The 20,662-nt window shown below is 35.1% G+C and overlaps 1 long non-coding RNA gene across 2 annotated transcripts in view; it reads left to right on the top strand.

The window, feature by feature from the left end:
• The window catches only part of LOC146889938 (uncharacterized), a 90,126-nt gene extending 79,352 nt beyond the window's left edge, over positions 1-10,774 (top strand). For both annotated transcript variants that reach the window (XR_015736284.1, XR_015736285.1), the window contains exon 8: positions 10,505-10,774. This is a non-coding gene — a long non-coding RNA (uncharacterized LOC146889938). The remainder of the gene's footprint in view (positions 1-10,504) is intronic.
• The last annotated feature ends 9,888 nt before the right edge of the window (positions 10,775-20,662 follow it).

Genomic DNA, 20,662 nt, shown 5'->3' on the forward strand with positions numbered 1-20,662 from the left:
TGAACTCCACTTCTTGCAAAGGTTAGATTGTAAGCATCATAAGGCCTTAAAACAGGCAAACACAAATGTTAAAAATAAAAATATTTAAACGTTTTTCTTGAAATAAATTTATCTGTATAATTTTATCATTTATATACTGTGGGATTCTCTATTATAGTTGGGTCTCTTTGGAAGAGGGCATGAAATCAACATTTCTTTCTACAATCCACCATCTCCTGTACAACACTCTAATGGACTTAAATATATTATGTATTATAATTTAACATGGAAAATTTTAATTATATATCATATTTATATATAATACATGTTGCTTATATTATGTGTAACATATTTAATTATAATTTGACTGCATAAAAACCCACACAACAAAAGAGACAAAAAAGTCACACAAAATCAGAAGCCAGATGCTCTTGACTGCACAGAGTCACAATTAGAAATCTACAGACAGGAATTGAGGCTACCATGTATGCAGGTAGATTTGAGACAAAGGCAGATGCAAAGTCACTCAGACAACCAGTCATACTTAAGCAGTATTTTCTGCTTTTAACTGGAGGAAAAACACAGATATATTTTTTTATCTTATGCTCATATTTAAATTGCTAGGCATCTTTTCACACACAGGAAGGAGAGAGAAAGAGCTCTGGATGAGATCACCAAGATAAATGCAGTCCTGTGCTTTGTAATCCTTGGTTTGAGAGCTCTCTCCTTATTGGTTCATAGACGACATAAAAATGTCTGTACAAAGGGATTTTACTAGTCAGGCTCCTGATTAAAGTCCAGCTCGACTTTAGTCAGGCTCCTGATGGTAAACAACCACTGAGAAAATGTCTTTCCCTGAAATCAACAGGAGACAGAAGCAATAGAAATTAAGGAAAGCAAGGATTTGATGTAATTTCCCATGCTCCTGCTAAGAGTCACCTGTTCCTGTTCCCAGTGCAGGATATGTGCTCAAGTCTCTGAAACAACTGCTTCAGCCTTAATATCTGTGATTCCTGGGTTAGACTTGGATTTTGCATTTTCTGTAATCAAAATTTACTTTCAGAGTCAATTCCTGACAACACCCGGGGATGGAATGATTATATGCGCCTCTGGATGCCCAGTAAAATAACTGCAGTGTCGGGAAGTATCCTCAGGCATCCGGGATCCTGAAAATTATAAGTAGCAGATTCCCCAGTCAGTGTGTTAGGGACTCTGACTTGGCATTTCTGAATGTGATACCAGTAAATTGAAATCGGCAGCACAGAATCGCTATCAGCCATCATCAGGAAGAAACAGAAAATTTCAAGTAGATAGACAGGATAAAGACGCAAGACGTGGAATGTTTAACTTTCTCGTAATTACCTGCAATGGTAATTACCGAAATTCCTCTTTCGGTAATTGCGTTCTGGTCCTAGGTAAAAGACCCTTTTTTCTGTCATTCATTTTCAGTTTCATTTTTTTTTATGGAGGACCAAACAGTTAGATGGGAGGGAGAAATGAGTAAGCAGCCCTGATGCAGATCTCCAAGGTTACCAAGGTTTATTCCTGTTGGTGGAATTGAGATCATTCTCCTCAATGTTCCAGGAACAATTTGAATGAGCACACTCCTTCAGACAGAGGCAAGGAGTGCTAATAACATTTTCAGCATAGCTGATTTTCCTAGTCAGGGTCTGGCTATATTTCAGCTCTCAGCTGCTCACTGTTTTAATAGAAACCTGAAAGTACATTTACCCAGACAAGTCAGGCTGTTCTAGACTTCTATACGAGACAGAGCCCAAGGAAATTAGCAAAGTCAGGTACTGTCTTATTCCCTGTATTAAAGTTTTGAGTCACCTGCTACAGCCTCCTGTGCATCTAGTCGATCCCTGCTCTTGATCTCTTTTTCACTTTAAACTTGTGGCACCACTGTCTCAGTCTTGAACACTGCAGTATCTACAAGGAAATAATTCACTTCAGGTTTTAGCATCTGATAGGGTCTAGGGGAGTAATGCTTTATTTTCTCTGAGATTTATTATGGGAATGTGTATGAAACTGTAAGTTTTTTTCATGAAAACTTAGAGTTATTGAAAACATTATGCAGTAACATATGAAGGCACAACCCTACCTGTAACTAATGACTCTCAAGATACAATAAGGTATAGAAGAGGACACATCCTTCCTTCTTTTCATCTTATTGCCTTTTAGTTTCTCACAGGCTCAACTTTGCTGTCTTGGTTGACATGGTCTTTGTGTTTTGGCATAGATATCTCTTGTACATGATTTTGTTTTACTTGTATGTCCTTTTCTATTTAGAAAATCAGACAGAAAGAGATTTGTTGGAAGTCAACTATTTATTGATGATGGTAGCGGTGTATTACATACTACCCTTGAAAAACATCAGATTTATATTTTTATTGTGTTTGTTTCTGTGTGGAATGAACAAGTGCATATCTTATCTGGTATCTTCCATCTCAGACTCTTAATTCTCATGTCTGCCACTAATGTTGAGACTGGAAAACGTTGGTACTTTGGAATCAACAGCCACCATTTAAATATTTCTGCCATCTTTTCAATATAAATATGCTGGGCTTTCAAGTAGGTTTTAAAGAGATGAAGCATCAGAACATAGTACTACAAAACATCAATATTTTCTATAGAGAGAACTTCCCTGCACACCATTATGTTATTTTCCAACTAGTGCCAAAGGAACATCTCCGATATGGATCAAGTGATGCTCAAATATATGAATATATCAATATTTAATTAGGATTCACTTTCTTTCTATTATACTCTGGAAGAATAAAAGAAATTATTTTTATCTAAATCTGTTATTGTTGTATTCTAGATTTCTAAGCCATTAAAGCAGTGTGTATTTTGTGTTGCATCAAATATTCTTAGTAACATTATTAACTAAATTTCTACCCTGACTTTTATGTCCACTATGACAAAAATATATCTAAAAACTTATCACTAATTTTCTCTTTTGGGGCATGTAACTAGTTTGAGTAAAGAATTTTGGTCATGCTAATTTGAGTATTAGACTGCAATTAAAGCACAAGTATTCAATCCCATTTACACTCTAAATATTAGCAGATGTATTTCCATTCTATGACAATGAAACTGTGTAGGAGCTTCTGATATATATATATTTCAAATATATATGTTAGTTTAGCGTAGCAGTCCCCAGAAGTCTCTCAGCAGCCAAAAAAAAATAAGAGATAACATATTAATATACATAATTCAGACAGTCAGTGAACTTTGTATGTTTAAGTGGCTTATTCTTTCTTGATTCCTTTTAGACTATGACTGTATTCTATCTCTTTTAAGACTTTACCTTTATCAAAAAGTCATTTATTTCCTTTTATAACTATCTATATTCCTTTTCTTCTCTCTCCCAAGCCTATGTATATTTATCCAAAAATGTGATCCAATTAGAGGTCTTAATTTATGTCTAATTCTGTCCTATTGTGTATCTGTATTTTTTATTATCCAGCAGTGCTTTTTAAAATGCCAAGCACTTATTCAACTTAAGTGGCACCATTGCTAGGGGAAATATGGTACTACTTGCTCGCCTCGCCCTCTTCACACTGGTGGAGCTGCTTGCAACTTCTAAGAACCATATGCTGACCCTTCACTAGGCACACAGCTGGTCCATGCTGCCACCAAGCAAGTCTTAGCATGTTGCTTACAAACCCCATTATAATACTCTGTCCCTAAGGAGAGCCTGAGGTCATGCTGACAGCGTGGCTCAGAAAGCTGGCATTCCAAAATGGTGCTGCCCTTTTTCTGCTGCTGCTGAGTTAGGAAAAACTCTCTTAAAAGAACAGAAGAATTCCACCAACAAACAACCAGAAGTTTTGTTTAACTCTGTGTTTTTGTGTCTAGAATTCCTTTTCAAGCTTTCAGGTTTTATGTGGACTTTAATCATGTTGGGCTGCAATCAGCTGGAGGAAGTGTCATTTGTTAGTTCCTGGCTGCCCGGCTAGCTTTGTCCATAGAGCATGAGATTCTTAATCTCAGGGTCATGGGTTCGGGCCTCTTACGGATGCCAATTTGGAAAATGGAGCATGCTTGTTCATTTCCCAGCTCCCCAGACTCCCAAAATAACCACACAGAATCTATATTATTTAAAGCACTGTTTGGACCATAGCTCTAACTTTTTATTGCCTAACTCTTACGTATTAATTTAACCTATTTCTGTTAAGTATATCACCTCATGGCTGTGACTTACCAGCTAAAGTTCCAGCATCTGTCTCTGGTGGGGCTACATGGCATCTCTCTGAATCCACACTTTTGTTCTCCCAGTATTCCCTTTAGATTTCCCAGTCTATATAGGTTCTTCCCTATCAACAGTCCAAGACAGTTTCTTGATTTTCCAATGGTATTCATAAATGATGAAATCACACATCAATCAGAGTTAAGAAAGTAGTAGAATAGTTAGTTACATAAAAGAAACAACTGTGTCTACTATAAATAATATCCCTTTTGTTATTTTCTGCTTTTATGTTCATAAAATGCCCAAACTCATAGAGGGCTCTGTTCGTGAACAGACAATTGAAATATTAACAGGTGTATCTTTTTCTAGTATGTACATATGAAAAAAACTATATACAAACATTATTATGCAGTCCCAGGACATGAAGCATATGTAGTGAATGTAGGATCTCTGAGATTTACTGACCTTATTTCATACCACAGTTGCCAAATTCCAAGGTGATGTCATGATATTACACTAATGCATACAAATGGTATTTGATGGATACTTATGTACACATGTGTTATTGAATTTCCATTGTTCAAGTGTGCATATATAATTGTTTCACTGTAAAATCAAGACAATGTTCTACTGTATATTGAGGAACCATTATGAATTCAAAATGTTATCAGAAAGGCTTCTATTATTTAAAAAGGCAGTAAAAGGGAAAAGACAGATTTTCTCAGGTATGCTAGATTTGAAATGATACCCATGTGCACACATAAACACACATTTTCTCTGAAGTCACATGTAACTGAAAAGATGGAAGAGGTATATGACCTAAGGATGGTGTTCTGATATAGGTGAATGCAGACAAAATCTAGTGATGGCAACACATATAACAAAGCAGGTATCCAGCAAGAATTGCAGTTATAATATTTATAACTATTTTATCTTTTATCATAACTAAGGAAAACTATACTTATATCTATACTTTAGCTCCATCAAAGACTCCAGAAGGATATATTACATAAGTTAACAGGATGTGAATTGTAAGCAATTTCCAAAACTCTATAATTGAGAGAGACATTTTACTGCCTGGACAGTAACCAAAGTTTTTCTGTATCTTGTGGGCACCCAATTTCAGCATACAGGCAATTATTAATTTACAGACTTTTCCCGGAAATTTCAAAGACAATTTTCCCTATGCTGGCAGTGTGTCAGTCACTTTCTTCTGTGCCCTACACAATGTCTTGCAAACTCTTTCATGAAGCAGAAACCCTGAAGGAAAGTATCAACTTCTTTTGTCATTTTCAGCAGTTATTTTTCTGTGGGTTCTGCACGTCCAGTTCATACAGCATAACAGCAAGCAGTCCATGCAAAGGCTGTTTCCTGCCCAAATGTCTAGCGGCCTCCATAAGAAGCCTATTTGATACCCATCTTTCTCTTGATGTAATTGTTCTGCCAGAAGCAGCTGTGTATGTGTCTCATTGTCAGGAAAAGTCCTACACTTTTAAAGATTTTTTAATAGCATATTCTGTCATTCTTTGAGAGCTTTGAAGAATAATAATCCATCTGAACTATAACTCAGTATATCTTGGAAACCTAAATAATATAACTACAGACTTGGATATTATAGATGACTCTCTATTAAAATATATGTAATTATAAATTACATCTTTAAACTAGCTGTACAAACACAATACCTTAATCAAGATCAGAAATCTTGATTCTTTTTAAAATTTATTTATTCATTAAAAATTTCTACCTCCTCCCATTTCCCTTCTACTCCCCCCACTCCCCCTCCACCTTCCTCTGCAGTCCTAAGAGAAGTCAGAGTGCCCTGCCCTGTGGGAAGTCCAAGATTCTCCCCTGCCCATCCAGGTCTAGGAAGGTGTACTTCCAAACAGACTAGACTCCCAAAAAGCCAGTACATGCAGTAGAATAAAAACCCAGTGCATTATCATTGCCTTCTCAGTCAGCCCTCATTGTCAGCCACATTCAGAGAGTCCGGTCTGATCACACGCTTGTTCAGTCCCAGTCCTGCTGGCCTTGGTGAGCTCCCATTAGATCAGTCATTCTAGCCGTAAGCAAAGGACATTGAGCCTATAATTTGTGATCCTAGAGAAGCTAAATATGAAGGTGGATATGGGAGCAGGGAAGAAGATATCTTAATTACGGGAGGGAGAACATGAGCAAGGAAGTCAGGACCGCTAGGGGTACGTCCACCCACTGAGACAGTCTGACTGATCTAATGAGACCTCACCAAGAAATATTGATTCTTAAATTTGTGTAAATAAACCAAAATCCATACCAATGCAAATCTCTATAGCATATTCCCCATTAAATGTAAATGAACATTTATTAACTATTTTTGAAGATTTGGTTGTAGTTCTTTCCAAACTACTTTCTTTTGTTTATTGAGCAAAGTAATTTTCGGGGCGGGGGGGATGGAGATGGTGGATAGTAGGACATTTCAGGGGATCTTGTTCCATTGAACCACAATAGTCTTGGGAGAATCCACAGGTTCTCACCACCTGTGAAAAAAAAAAGTAGAACCTCTTTTACAAGCAATATATCCTTAGACCCACATTTTAAAGTCAAGATACCTTTAAAACATATTTGTTGGTTTAGATTAGCAGCATACCTTGAAATGTCTCTCTGTACTTAGTTCATACCCAGTCAAAAAATTAAAATAGCACAATAATATGCATAACATAGACTATCCATGTATTTTCCATCTTTACATGACTTGTTTTTCTTTACTCATTTAATCTATGACTGTCTCTATTCTGTCTCTTTAAAGACTTTATGTATAGCTAATGTTTAACACGCTAGTGAGTATTTACCAACAGTATTACATACGATAATGCATCCTCAGGAAGCCTTCATTTGTCAGAGTATTTTATGTTTTTCTGTTTTGGTCATGCTTCAAATCTTATATTTTTCCTTACCAAGTTATTTTTGTATCCCCCCTTTTTCTATTTTAGGTTTTGTAGCTGTTTGATTATTTTAAAATCAAGTAGTCCAAATGAAAGACACAAATCTCTTCTGAAACCTAATCAGTGATGATGACTAGTTTTATGATTTTTATTTTGAAAATTGGAGAGTAGTTTTAGAGTTGGATTTTGCATGATCTTTTTCAAAATTATTTTATATTAATATACATAATAGATTTTATTAATAGGAATTCCATCATAGAAAGAAAAACTTAAAGAAAAAGCACAAAGTACGTGTGAAATTGGATATAAGAACTTATAAACAACCAAAAAATCTTAAAAATTGACAATATGAATATATATAAAAATTTCTTTAATGAAACCAATTGATCTTATTTTATATTTTTATCTTTAGCACACTATGAGTTATTATATACAAGTAGGGTATATTTGGAAGAGGGCTTGAAATCAATATTCCTTTCTTCAATCCTATCATTTTTGAGGCTTGATTTTGTGACTATAAATATATTATGTATTATATTCAAGTAATGAAAAATATAATTTTATTATACATATAAAATATATTATCTGTAATATATATGGTGTTTTATATTTTAATTCAGCTACATAAAAATATATAGAATAGCAGAAAAAAAGATCTAAAACATTTAGCAGCCAGATATACTTGACAACCCAAAATCACAAAAGTCCAAACAGAAATGGAGGCTTTCAAGTATACAGTTTGAATCCAATCTGTGTTGAAGGGTGCTGAGAAATTATCATGAATAATTCATACTGTTGAACTTAAGAATCAGAATCTGTTGAAAAATTATGATTGGTTATCAGATGAACTATCTCTCTAGGAAGGTAATATGAACTCCATCCAGATAATATGCAAGAAAGAGACATTATCATTTCTGAAAAAAAATTCATAACTTGAAGTCATATGTGCAGAATAAGGACCAAAAGCTAAATGAATCAATGAAGGCAGTAGCATAGCACATAGGACTGGAGATTCAAACTTTAGAAAAGTCAGTGGTAAAAAGTTTTGAAACGATTTAGAATATTATTGGAACTGATGGGCAGAGAGAGAAGGTACAAGAATAGGATTTAGTCTCATCAGTATGAGTCAAATTCAAGGATGAGTTGCCCAGAGTTTATGTAGGATTTTCTTCTATCTATCTGTTGCTTTCATTGGTTAATTAAGAAAATTGCTTGGCCTGATAGGTCAGAACATAGGTAGGCAGGAAAGACAGAACAGAATTGTGGGAAAAAGAAAAGCAGAGTCAGGCAGATGCCATGGATCCAGCTGCCAGGTCAGACATGTTGAATCTTTCCTGGTAAGCCACCACCTCGTGGTGTTACACAGATTATTAGAAATGGGTTGATCAAGATGTGAGTATTAGCCAATAAGAGGCTAGAACTAATGGGCCAGGCAGTGTTTAAATGAATACGATTTCCGTGTAATTATTTCGGGTGTAAACTTGCTGGAGAGCCTGGATCCCGGCAAGAATGCAACCCGCTGCTCCTTTTGCAACACAGAGTTTTAACTGCTTATTCAGTTTTCTGCTCAGAGAAGCCATCTTGTACAAAATATCCTTCTATCGTCAAGTAATATAAATGGCAACCTGTATGCATCAGTGATATAAATGAAAGTAAGCAGGCAATAGTATCTTAATAGTGTCTTGCATCCATTTACCATTTTGGACGGACAGGATTCAGGAATCAGGAAAGAGAACTGAATATATACCAGGGTTAAATGTGGCCTGAGAGAACCCATTAGTAGCTTTTTACAAAGACTAACTAAGGCAGTAAGAGTAGGAGTCACAGACCCAGAAACTAGATGTGTCATTTAGTATCTCTGGCTTTTGAAAATGCCAACGTAGAATGGAAAAAGATACTTGGGCCTTTAAATGTCAGACCAGCATCAATAGAAGAATTGATCTGGCATACAATGAATTTTGAGACATTTGAATATAGTCCTGGGCTTTGGTAGGAGAAATAATTTTCAATTCATATTGTAGGGTTTTGGAACTGCCTAAGCTTAATGTGTCTAACTACGTTGCCTCCCCATAGGGGAAGCCTTACCTTTTTTATGAGATGACAGGTGATGAGCTGTGGGGAGGCAAGCCTATAGGAAAAGGAGATGGTGGGAGAACTGGGTTTAGAATGTAAAATGAATAAAAATAAATAAATAATACAATTCCTTAAATCCCACCTTATCAGTGATTAATTAAATATTATCTCATTTAAATCCACAATACACTTATAACAAAGAAAGGAGCTGCAGAGACACTGGCACATGCATACTTTAAGTACATGCAGTCTCTCTAGAGTCTTTTTTTATTTTGATCTTTTTTACTGGACATCTGTATTGTTCTTTGATCATATAAGACAAATCTTAAACTACTATGCTAGTTGCAGTTTAACACAGCTCAGAGTACAGCATGCGTTGTTGCATGGCATTTGGAGCTGGTTTCTTGCCCTTGGTTTCCTCAGAGACTAGCCTCATGGCTGCAGTACAGGGAGCCGAGATTTCCACTGCACCTCAGGGATATTATTAGCTCCATGCTTAAACTGAGTAGTGTACAGCTCAGAGTAAATAAACCTTATTAAGTATTTGAACGGAGGGCCACATAACAGAACTATCTTCCTGTTTGCCGCCAACTACTAGAACAGAAGCTTTCCCTTTGAGAGCCATTCCTGTTTGCCTCTAGCAAACTAATCTTAACTGAACAAAGGCCCTTATTCTAAAGTCATCTTTGATTCAATTTCTTGATTGCTTAGAATTTTTAAATATATATTTTAGTTATTATAATGTAATTAGGGCCCCACATCATAATGTCATTACTAGGCAGAGCTTTGTGTCCCACAAGACAGTTCCTAAATAACCACAGAGGAAATTTTTAGTTATTCTAAACACTCAGCAAATAGGGAAGGCTTATTCCTAGCTAACTAATTATTATAAATTAGTTATATTTCTTGTGTGTACTCTGCCATGTGGATTGGTACCTTTTCTCAGTGTAGCAAGTACATCTTCTTCCTACTGCTTTTCATAATACTGAGACTCCTTCATTTCTCCCAACTACTTCTTTGTCTGGTTATTAAGCCTAGCCTTATCCTGCTTAGACATAGTCTATTAAGTATTTTTATTAAATCAATCACGATGATATATATTCACACAGTATAAAGGAATAATGCATACCCTGTTCTTTATTTTTTCAATAAACACACCTATTAGATGCATTTTATATGTAGAAGGAAACATAAATTTCCATTCTTGCTATCTGTTTGATAAGTTTTATGATTAAAATCTATTCATGAAATATATATATATATATATATATATATATATATATATTATTTCATATGTATATGTAGTCTAAAATATCTGTGTTTATTCCTTATATAGCTCACTTACTCAGCAGTATTTTCATGCTGAATGCTCATGTCTAGAAGCATAAGAACAACCACATGAACATGGAAGTTGATCCTACTCAGAGGATGCTTAATATCTTACCACTGACTGGACTGTGATCTACAACTGCCTTAAAATATGGGACTAACGAACCAGCCCATTTTATTAGTCAGGCTAATTTTGTGACATGAAGTAAGCATATAACACAGTATCAAAGAGTAAAAACACTGTGACTGTATTTCCCATGAGATAAAGAAAACCTAATAAACAGAAGTATTCCAGTATTCATTGCTTTTCTGTGTACAACTTGCAATTATTCAAAAGAAAATCACATATAAATAACACTATGTTATATATAAAGGTTCCCATTTGCTTTATGTATGGGTTTCCCGGTACCTTAAAATGACACATCACAAACACAGGCAATTTCATCAGGTATTTATTTTAATTAAAATGAGCATGTAATAATTACAATATTTTATTTTCGTTTTGTTCCTGCTATATCTAGGCTGAGCTAGGTAGCCTTTCAGAGACTGGGTTTCCTAAAGTCAGAACAAGCAGGATGAATAAATCCTGGTCTCACTTTCCCAGTCCCCCCAGTCTGCCACTGCCATAAATCTGTCCCACAAAACTCAAAGGGCCTGGTTGTTACTATGCTGGCTCCTTCACTGTCAGGCCAGAGGTGCTAGGCTACCATTAGCTCAAGCAACCTGTTTCAGTGGGTATTCTCACCATGGCTTTGATCCTGTAGCATGTATTTTCACTCTTCCTATTCTTCATCTGGACTTTGGGAGTTCAGCCCTGTAATCAACTGTGGATGTCTGCTTCTGCTTCCATCAGTTTCTGAATATAGGTTCTATGATGACATTTTATGTTGTTGGAGGCCACTTGTTTATTTCCTGGCCACCTAGATTCCAGAAATATTCACACAGAAACAATCATTTAAATCACTGCTCAGCCCACTGACTCTAGTATTTTTATTGGTTAATGCTTACTGTTATGCCCAAATTTGTGAGGTCCCTGCAAAAGCCAACAAGGAAACCGAGTCTTGTATATAAAAGCAAAGAGTCTTTAATTTTAATCAATTTTGCAAACTTGGACTCTCTGAGTGTCCAACTCATTGGAATAACCAGAGAGCCCCAAGCTCAATTAGAATTGGATTTTTATTGTAGTAAAGGTGGGGGTGAGAGGTCTCTGAGGTTCAGGACCCCTGATTGGCTGACATTTGTCTAGGCGTGTCCTGGTGAATGTGCACTGGCAGGTGATCCTATCTACAGAGGTTGGAATGTTAGGCATATCCTTTGAATGGTCAGTTCTTGGGTGGTGGTCAGGTTCTGAAACCAGGTATTGCTTCAAGGTAATCTACTGAAAATCAGGCCTTTTACTAAATTTATCAAGGGCTGAGTTCTTCTTTGGGAGGTGATAGTGGTTGGAAATAAGAACTTCCTTTGGGTGTCACATCCATACTTTGCTTATCATGACTGGCCCCCACACTGACATCTTAATTTAATCTATATCTATATAAACTGTGTATTGTCACATGGCTGTGGCTTACTGGGTAAAGTTCTAGCGTCGGTCTCAGGCAGGGCTACATGACTGCACCATTCTTTCTCCCAGCATTCAGTTTAGTTTTCCCTGCCTAACTCGATTTCTGTTACACACCCAAGAGACTTTCTTTAATAACCAATGGTATTCACAACAAACAAGAGGAAATCCAACATCACCTCATCTTTTCCATTTAAATAAGAAGAAAAGTTTTTACTTTAACTAAGTAAAATTACGTATAACTAAACAGGTATTGAGAAAGAAATACAGATTCACATCTACTTTATCTTTTATTATAACCAAGGAAAACTATGTTATTACTATCTATTATTCAAATCCATCAAAGACTCCAGAATAATATATTTCCTAAGTAAACAGGAAGTGCATTGTAAGCAATTTCCAAAACTCTAGAAATTATCGACATGTCTTGCTTCCTGGACATTCATCTTAAAATTTTCTGTACCTTTGGGGCACCATCTTTAGCCAATGGGCCCATTGTATCCAGCAGACAATTCCATGAGGCAGAAACTTTCAAAGACAGTTCAGCATATATTATTAGTTTTTTTGTCACTTTCATCTGTGTCCTTCAGAGTGTGTTGTAGACTCTTTCATGAAGCAGGAGCCCCGAAGGACAGTCTCATATTTTGGCAAGTCAAGAGTCATTTCTCTGTGTGTCCTACATGCCCAGTTCGTCAGCTGGTCCGGACAAGAGTAGTTTCTTGCCAAATGTTCACTCAACTCCATAGGAGCCTCTTCACTCCATCATACTCTTGAAGTAGGTTGCTGCTGCCAAGAGCAGATGTATCTCACTATTATGAAAAGCCCTAAGTTCTAAAACATTTTAAATGTCATATGCTTAAGGTCTCTGAAAGAGGTAAAGAATGCCTGTCTAATTGAAATATATCTCTATACATCTAAAATATCTAAGCAACAATACTGCAAACTTGACTATTATAGATAATTATTATTAATCTATATTTCTTAATTATGCATCACATTTAAAAATGAGCTTCAGAAACACAATATCCTAATCAAGAGCAGAAATACAGATATAACAAAATTGACCATAAATTTGTATCAATAAATCAATATCGATACCAAGGCACATATCTCTACCATATTCCCCTCTAAACATAGACAAACATTTACAGACAATATTTGGGAAATTGGGCATAGTTTTCTCTAAACTGCTTCCTGCTTTTCTTTCAATAAAGTAATTTTTTGAGGAGTATTCAAGGTAACCTTTCAGTGTGTCTTGCTCTATCAAGCCTAATTAGTCTGGAAGGATTCCACCACTTCTCATCTACTGTGGAAACAAAAGAAGAACCCCTTTTCCTAAGCAACATATCTTTAGACCCATATTTTGATGTCAAAATATTTTTAAATAGATGGAAAAAATATGGTCTGCAATAAGGGATTTTACCAGTCAGGTTCCTGACTAAAGTTCAGCTTCTAACTGGATTTAATCAGGAGACTGGATATAAACAACTGCAGAGAAGAAAATCTGGCTCAGACTTACAGGGGACAGAAGCAATAGAAACTTAGCAAAACAAGAATTTGATGTGATTTTCCATGCTCCTGCTAAGAGTCACCTGTCCCTGTTTGCAGTGCAGGAAATGTGCTCTAGTCTAGGAAGCCACTGCTTCAGCCTTAATATCTGTGATTCCTTGGTTAGTCTTTGATTTGAATTTTCTGTAATCAAAATTTACTTTGGGAGTCAATAAATGAGAGAAACTTGGAATGTATTGATCTTATACACCATTGGAGGACCCACTTTGATAATTGCTATGTCAGGAAATAGCTTCTTGCATCTCAGGTTCTGAAAATTTCAAGGACCATATTCCCCAATCAGTGTGCTTAGGGAATACTACGTGGCATTGCTGAATGTGATATCAGTAAGCAGCAATTGGCACCAAAAATTCACAATCAGCCCCCTGAAGGCAGAAATGGTGGATTTCAGGTAGATAGGCAGTATACAGACCCAAGAAGTTAGATATATGATCAACTTCTAGTTACCTCTCAGTGGTTTTCCCTTTTGATAATTGTATTCTGCCCCAAAGTAAACTGCATTTTTTCCTGTCATCCACTTTCACTTTATGTTTTTCTGATGGAGCACACAATGAGATGCAAAAAAGAAATGAGTCAGCAGCTCAGATGGAGATCTCCAAGTTTACCACAGGATTTGTTTCTATTGATGGAATGGAGATCATTTTCCTTTTTGAATCATATTCCAGGAAGAATTTGAATACACATACTCCTTCTGTCAGGAGCAAGGAGAGCTAATATCATTTTAAGTATAGCTGATCTTTACTAGTCATGCTGTGGTTACATTCCATTTCTCAGCTGCTCAATCCCTACAATGAAAACCCAAATGAATAGCAATAGGATGCCACCAATGTTGGACTATTACATATCAGATCAGGAGAAGATCCTCTTGGATGTCAAAAATATGGGTCCTGGATATGTAAGGGAATAAGTTGTTAGAAGAAATACATGCATTCCTTGGGTCACTTGAAAACATAGTATACGATAAGACTGGTATAGAAAATTCATGGTTTTGCTAAGATTTCTTGGAGCAGTATACTTATAAAGTTGAGATTCTTTTGGAAGATCTAATTGACTAATTATAATACAAAACTCTCTATAATGTTGAACAGATAAGAGAGAGGACAAGAAAAGGAAGGAAGTGATAAAACTAGAAAGCAAAAGTGACAAGATTTGAAAGGAGCCTCAGTCATAGCAGGAAAATTATTGAAAGAAAGACAACTTTCGTGTTGATGCTATTGTAACATGATTTAAAAACTGCTAGTTCATTGAAGGAATCCATCATAAATCACTCTGAAGGAAGTCAAATTTATGACTTGTGTGGGTAAATATCTATTGCAACTTTTCACTATGCTGCCTACTTTAACATGAAGAGTATATGAATAACCGCATTTCATATTGCATTGTATGAAACCACCAAAAGATGAAGAACTGAAGTTTTGTACAATTAGGACCTAGGAAGAAAATTGGTAGATATTCAAGAAGTAGAGGCCTAAAGCTATTCCAAGTGTGGATTGAGTATCTTAAATGTAGAGAAGGTAGTTGTATTTTAATGGCTCATCTGCACAGATAGGTTTATGGCATAGCTGTAGGTATTCTCAATGTTACTCTCAATTGTACTAAGATAACAATTATGGCTAAGGTTTACAAAAGTCAAACTACATAGAAAAGACTAGAAGTAATCTGAGGGATCTAAGCCTGATGCACAAATGTAGTTAAAGGAAGAGGAGAACAGTCAGAGCCAAATCTCTGAATTCAAGCATTGGTGGGTTAAATAAGGAGTTCATTGATGAGATCTAGGTGATAGAAGTTGTCAGTCTCAGGAAAAATTAGTGTGAATTCTGCATATCCAACAAGTTGGAGCATCATATTTTTCATTTGTATATAACACATGTATTGTGAGAAATAAATGATGCCAATACATTAGAGCTACACATCCTCCAGAAGACCAGGCCTATATATAACTTAGTTTATCAATAGTTTTTAATATTCTGACACTTTCTTTTAATAGGTGTCAACTAAATTCACAAATCATTACCATCTTTCATCACTGCAGGCCTATTTTTAATTTTTTTATATTTAATTTTTATTTTATGTACATTGGTGTTTTATCATAGGTGACCTTCCCATCACATCACTGATTTATTTTCCAACTAGATCCAGAATTAACATTTCTGATGAGTGTCCAGAGATGCACAGATATATAGATATAAGAATATAAAATTAGCAATCAATTTATTACTATATGACTCAGAAAGAAAAAAAAATTCTGCATAGATTTGTCATCATTTTAGTCTCAGTTTTAAGTCCATCAATTGGTGCAGGACAATTGTCTATTTTCTGTGAACTATGTTTTAAATAAATGCTGATTGGCCAGTAGCCAGGCAGGAAGGAAAGGTGGGACAACCAGAAAGGAAGTAGAGGTGGGTCAATGAAAACAGGAGAATTATGGGAAGAAAGAGGCTCCCTATGCAGTCCTGTCCAGACACAAAAGAAGCAAGATGTGACTATGCCACTGAAGAAGGTACTGAGCCATGTGGCTATAACAGATAAGAATAATGGATTAACATAAGTTAAAAGAGTTAATAAGAAGCCTGAGCCAATGGGCCAATCAGTTTATGAATAATGTAGACCTCTGTGTCATTTCTTTGAAACTTAATGACTGTTGAACTTGGCAGGACAGAAAACCCTTAGTCAACAATTATAGACATGTGGCTTATTATTTCCAAACCATGCACTTAATCATAATATTCGTAATTTCTTCATTTTCCTTTGAATATAGGGCAACTTTGATAAAAAAATTATCTGAAGATGGTTCATAATTTTTTTAGCCATGTAGCACATGAGAGTGAGATTTTTTTCCCTGCTAATTTAAGACATATCATGCATGTTCTACTTCATTTGTATCTCATGTATTCAATTCCTGTGATGCTTCTAATAGTAATAGAATGATTTCTGTTATATGAGGACATAAGTGTGTAAGAACTTCAAGAATTGAGGATTTGCCTCATATTTCAGGGGTGTAAATGTATTTTTGAAATGGTCTTTTAGTTCAAGTGTCAAATTATAAAAATGCCTTTGTCCAAGGAGCACATCAGATAACAATGTATTGGTACCTTTGTTAGAATATTTTCCTAATTGTTCATAGAACAAAGGGTTCATTTTTCAAAATATCTCACCAAGTGTACTATGTTATATTTTAATAACTTTGAAATGTTTATATAAGTTTATGCATATATATATATATGGATTTCTGCATGCATATATGTATATTATTATTTATGAATGGGTAAAATTCATCTTATACTTTAGAATTTCATATGTAAGTTCAGTATGTATATTACTTCACCAATTCTTTCTGCTGCCTTCAATACAATGTCTCAATTAGATAATTTCAAAATAAATCCAATAATTAGTAATTTTACATTTTTGCATACACAAATGTATACACAACTATCACAAACTGTATAAAGAATAGGGTGATTATATGTAACCATTTTAGCTTGTCCATTTGGAATTTAAAGAACTATCAATATTATTGTGCAGTAGAAGCAGATCTCTTCTGTCTTAGCATACAATTTTTTTTCCATTACTTTTCTGTCGTATGTGGGAATTTGAGAGGGTTTCCCATCTGGATTAACATTACTATTTCTGAGGTCATTGTGCTTCATCTATTTTTGATTGCTTGTGTTGACCTTTTTCTTTACCTTTATATTGTCTAAACTTATTTTTTCCTTTTAATGGGCTCTCCTGCTTTGAGAGGTGATTTAGGCTGTGAGGTAGTTTTATTGCCATTGTCCAGTTAAAAAGATGCTCTCAAACAATGGCTTAGCACAATAAAACCAGTCTAAAAGAAATATATAGAAAGAGTAGGCAGAGTCTGGAAGAATCCATGTAGTTATTGCCAGAGGCATATGCCTCTACTGGAGCCTGATGAAACTTTTCTGGTAAACCATGTAATGATGCACAGATTAGTGGATATTGGATAGATTAGGATATAAGAGCTAGGTAGCAACACTCGTAGGCTATTGGTAAAACAATATTGCAAAAAATATAGTTTCTTAGTTATTATTTCAAGTGAGCTGTCATGAAATGAACTAGAAATGTGGTCAACTATATCTAAGTAAAATCTGACAGAGATTTAAAAGGAATTCTAGACACAAAAGGACAGAGTTAAGCATAACTTTTTGGTTGCAGCATTTTCTTGGGTGGGCTCTATTTGCTAGGAGCAAGCAGAGGCATAATATTTTTCTAGACAAGGCTTCCTAACTCAGAGGGAGCAACAAAAACTGCAAGACTCCTTTGAGAAGACTTCCTGTTTCATGCTAATTAAAGGATCAACTCTGATTCTTTCTGCTGGTCTGGTTACAGAGCATTTAAATGGGTTTGTGAGCAGAGTGCTACAACTTCCTTAATGGCATCACAGACACACAATAAAGACAAATTAAGATAAAAATATAAACCTCTAAATGTGTCACAGCGTGTTATAAATATACATCGAATTGGAAAAGAGATAAAAGAAAATGTACAGTCATAAAAAGATACAACTGGTTGTAAAAAATAAAACAGTTTAAAGAGACAGAGTATACATAGTCATAGATTAAATGAGCAAAGAAATATAAGCCATGTAAAGATGGAAAATACACTGAGAGTCTAGATTATGTATGTTATTGTATTTTTTGAAAGTTTTCAACTGTGAATGAGCTCTGTACAGAGACACATTTCATAGTATGTGCTGATTATCTAAACCAACATACATGTTTTAAAGGTATCTTGATTTCAAAGTTTGGTTTAAGATAAAGATAAGTTGCTTTGTAAAAGAGGTTCTACTATGTTCCCAGGGAGGATGAGAACCTGTGGATTCCTCAAGACTAATGTGATTCAATGGATCAAAATGTCCTGAAATGTCTCAATAAACCAACCCCGAAAAAATTATTTTGCCCAATAAAGAGTAGGAAGCAGTTTGGATAGAACCATGGCCAAATTCTCAAAAACTGATTATAAACTCTGATTATATTTAAATGGTTATATGCTATAGAGATTTGTATTAGGATAGATTTTGGATTATTGATAAAAATTTAATATTAAGTTTGTTACATATACCTTCCCCTGTATCGCCCATTGTCAGGGGTAACACAAGTAGATCAAACCTCCCAAGTTTATTAACTAAGAGGCATTCAAGTGTGTTTTAAGAATTAATTGTGGAAAATTTATCCACAAATTGTACAAAGACTCATTGAAGATTTTATAATAGAGTATGACTGAAATGGGGATGATTAGCAATATTTCCAAAATGATTTTGCCTATAAATTCTATATTGTACATAAAGTATAAAAACTTATTATTTTTGAGTGTCTAACTTTGTAAATAATGAAGGATATTTATAAGAGACCTTATGTTCCAAGTTGTTGTTGGCCTCAGAGGACTTACAACCTCTAAAGCTAAAAAGAATGCTGAGATATTTGTGGTTGATTTGCAGGGTGAAATGAACATTTCTTATAATAAGAAAGTGGATTGATTTTCACGATATAATTGGATAACTGAAAAACTAACCAGAGAAATTGCCTCAAATATTTCTCTCATTGAGCTAGACCCTATAGTCCAACAAGAATTGATGATGAATTAATGAACATTAATCATAATGTTAAAATCATTATTTGTGGATCTTCCACATTTCACAAATATTAAGTACTTGCAAAGAAGCATTGTTTTTTTTCCCCTGGATTAAATGTATACTACAGTAGAACAAAAACAGTATTTTGTAGAGCATCATGATAAAGTAGTCCCTTATTATTTAGGAACTGAGTATAATGAAAGATATTTTTTAGGGGTAGACTCTTAGAGCAACAGTCCTCTGTATGAGCAGGGACCTGGAACAGAATCCAGCTGCCAAGAGGGAGAAATAACACATCTCTTGATCTGAGTTTTAATACCCAAAGACCACGCCTAAGTAGCCCAGCATCTCAAAGCCATTATCTTAAGGAGTTCCCAGAGCACCTCTCCATTTTGTTTATATAAGAGAGTTTTAAACTCGTTGTAAAACTATATACAATGATAATAGATATCAAGTATAAAGATTAGAGTTACTCCCAGCATAAAAATTATCAAACAAAAAATATATCCTAAATATTTCAATAAATATCCTATCCTAAGGAGCCAAAGTCTTATATTAGAAATGGCTGGCAAGTCATGAAAGGAATGTAACTATGAAAATGTAGTGTTCAACCCCATTGAAAATCTGACAGGATAGTAAACAGTAAGTGCAATCAAACAACTTCCAAAATGTGCAATAAATGACAGAAACAACTGGCTACGTAGGCACTCTCAAAAATCTCATTTTCAACATTGGAACAATCAACATTTCCTAAGACCTAGAGTAACTGACAGACTATTTTCATTGGCAGGAAAGATTTTAAATTTATTTTACAGTGTCTTGGCAAGGTTTGGCAAGGTTTTACTTTCATCATGCTTATCCAGTTCACACATTTTGCATTTTCTCAGTGTTCAATTCATGAGGAGTTCTTTGTCTAAAGGCCAGTTTTACCAAGCTCCAAGTGAATTTTCTTCAGTGCCCCACATGCTCTGGGGAATAGATCAGTGCTGCCAGGGAGTTGAAGGTTTGTTTCCCTTGTGTTCCCCTTGTTACTTAGCTTGTCTGGGGTCGAAAGCTGTATGTTCCTTACCCTTTGATTTATAAGTGGTGCGCACCTATGATTGGGTTAAAACTATCCTCATCATTCTTGTTTGAGTTACCTCCCTCAGGACGGATTTTTCTAGTTACATTCATTTTCAAGATGTCATTGTTTTTTTTTTTATTTTTACCACTTAGAAGTACTCCATTGTATATATTTACGTACAATTTTTTATCCATTGTTTGTTTGATGGGCATGAATTTACCTCCAAGCTGCTCTTATTACATTTTATGCAAAAGGATGTTGGAAGAAGAACCCAGTCATTTGCACATTTTTCACATAATCATCTATAATTCAGTTTTTTAAATAAATAATTAACAATATTATTTAGAGGATATTTTATGTATATTGATTGCATGTAAGAAAAAAT

This window comes from Myodes glareolus, chromosome 24, assembly GCF_982192425.1.
Source record: "Myodes glareolus chromosome 24, mMyoGla1.1, whole genome shotgun sequence".
NCBI classification, from domain to species: Eukaryota; Metazoa; Chordata; class Mammalia; order Rodentia; family Cricetidae; genus Myodes; species Myodes glareolus.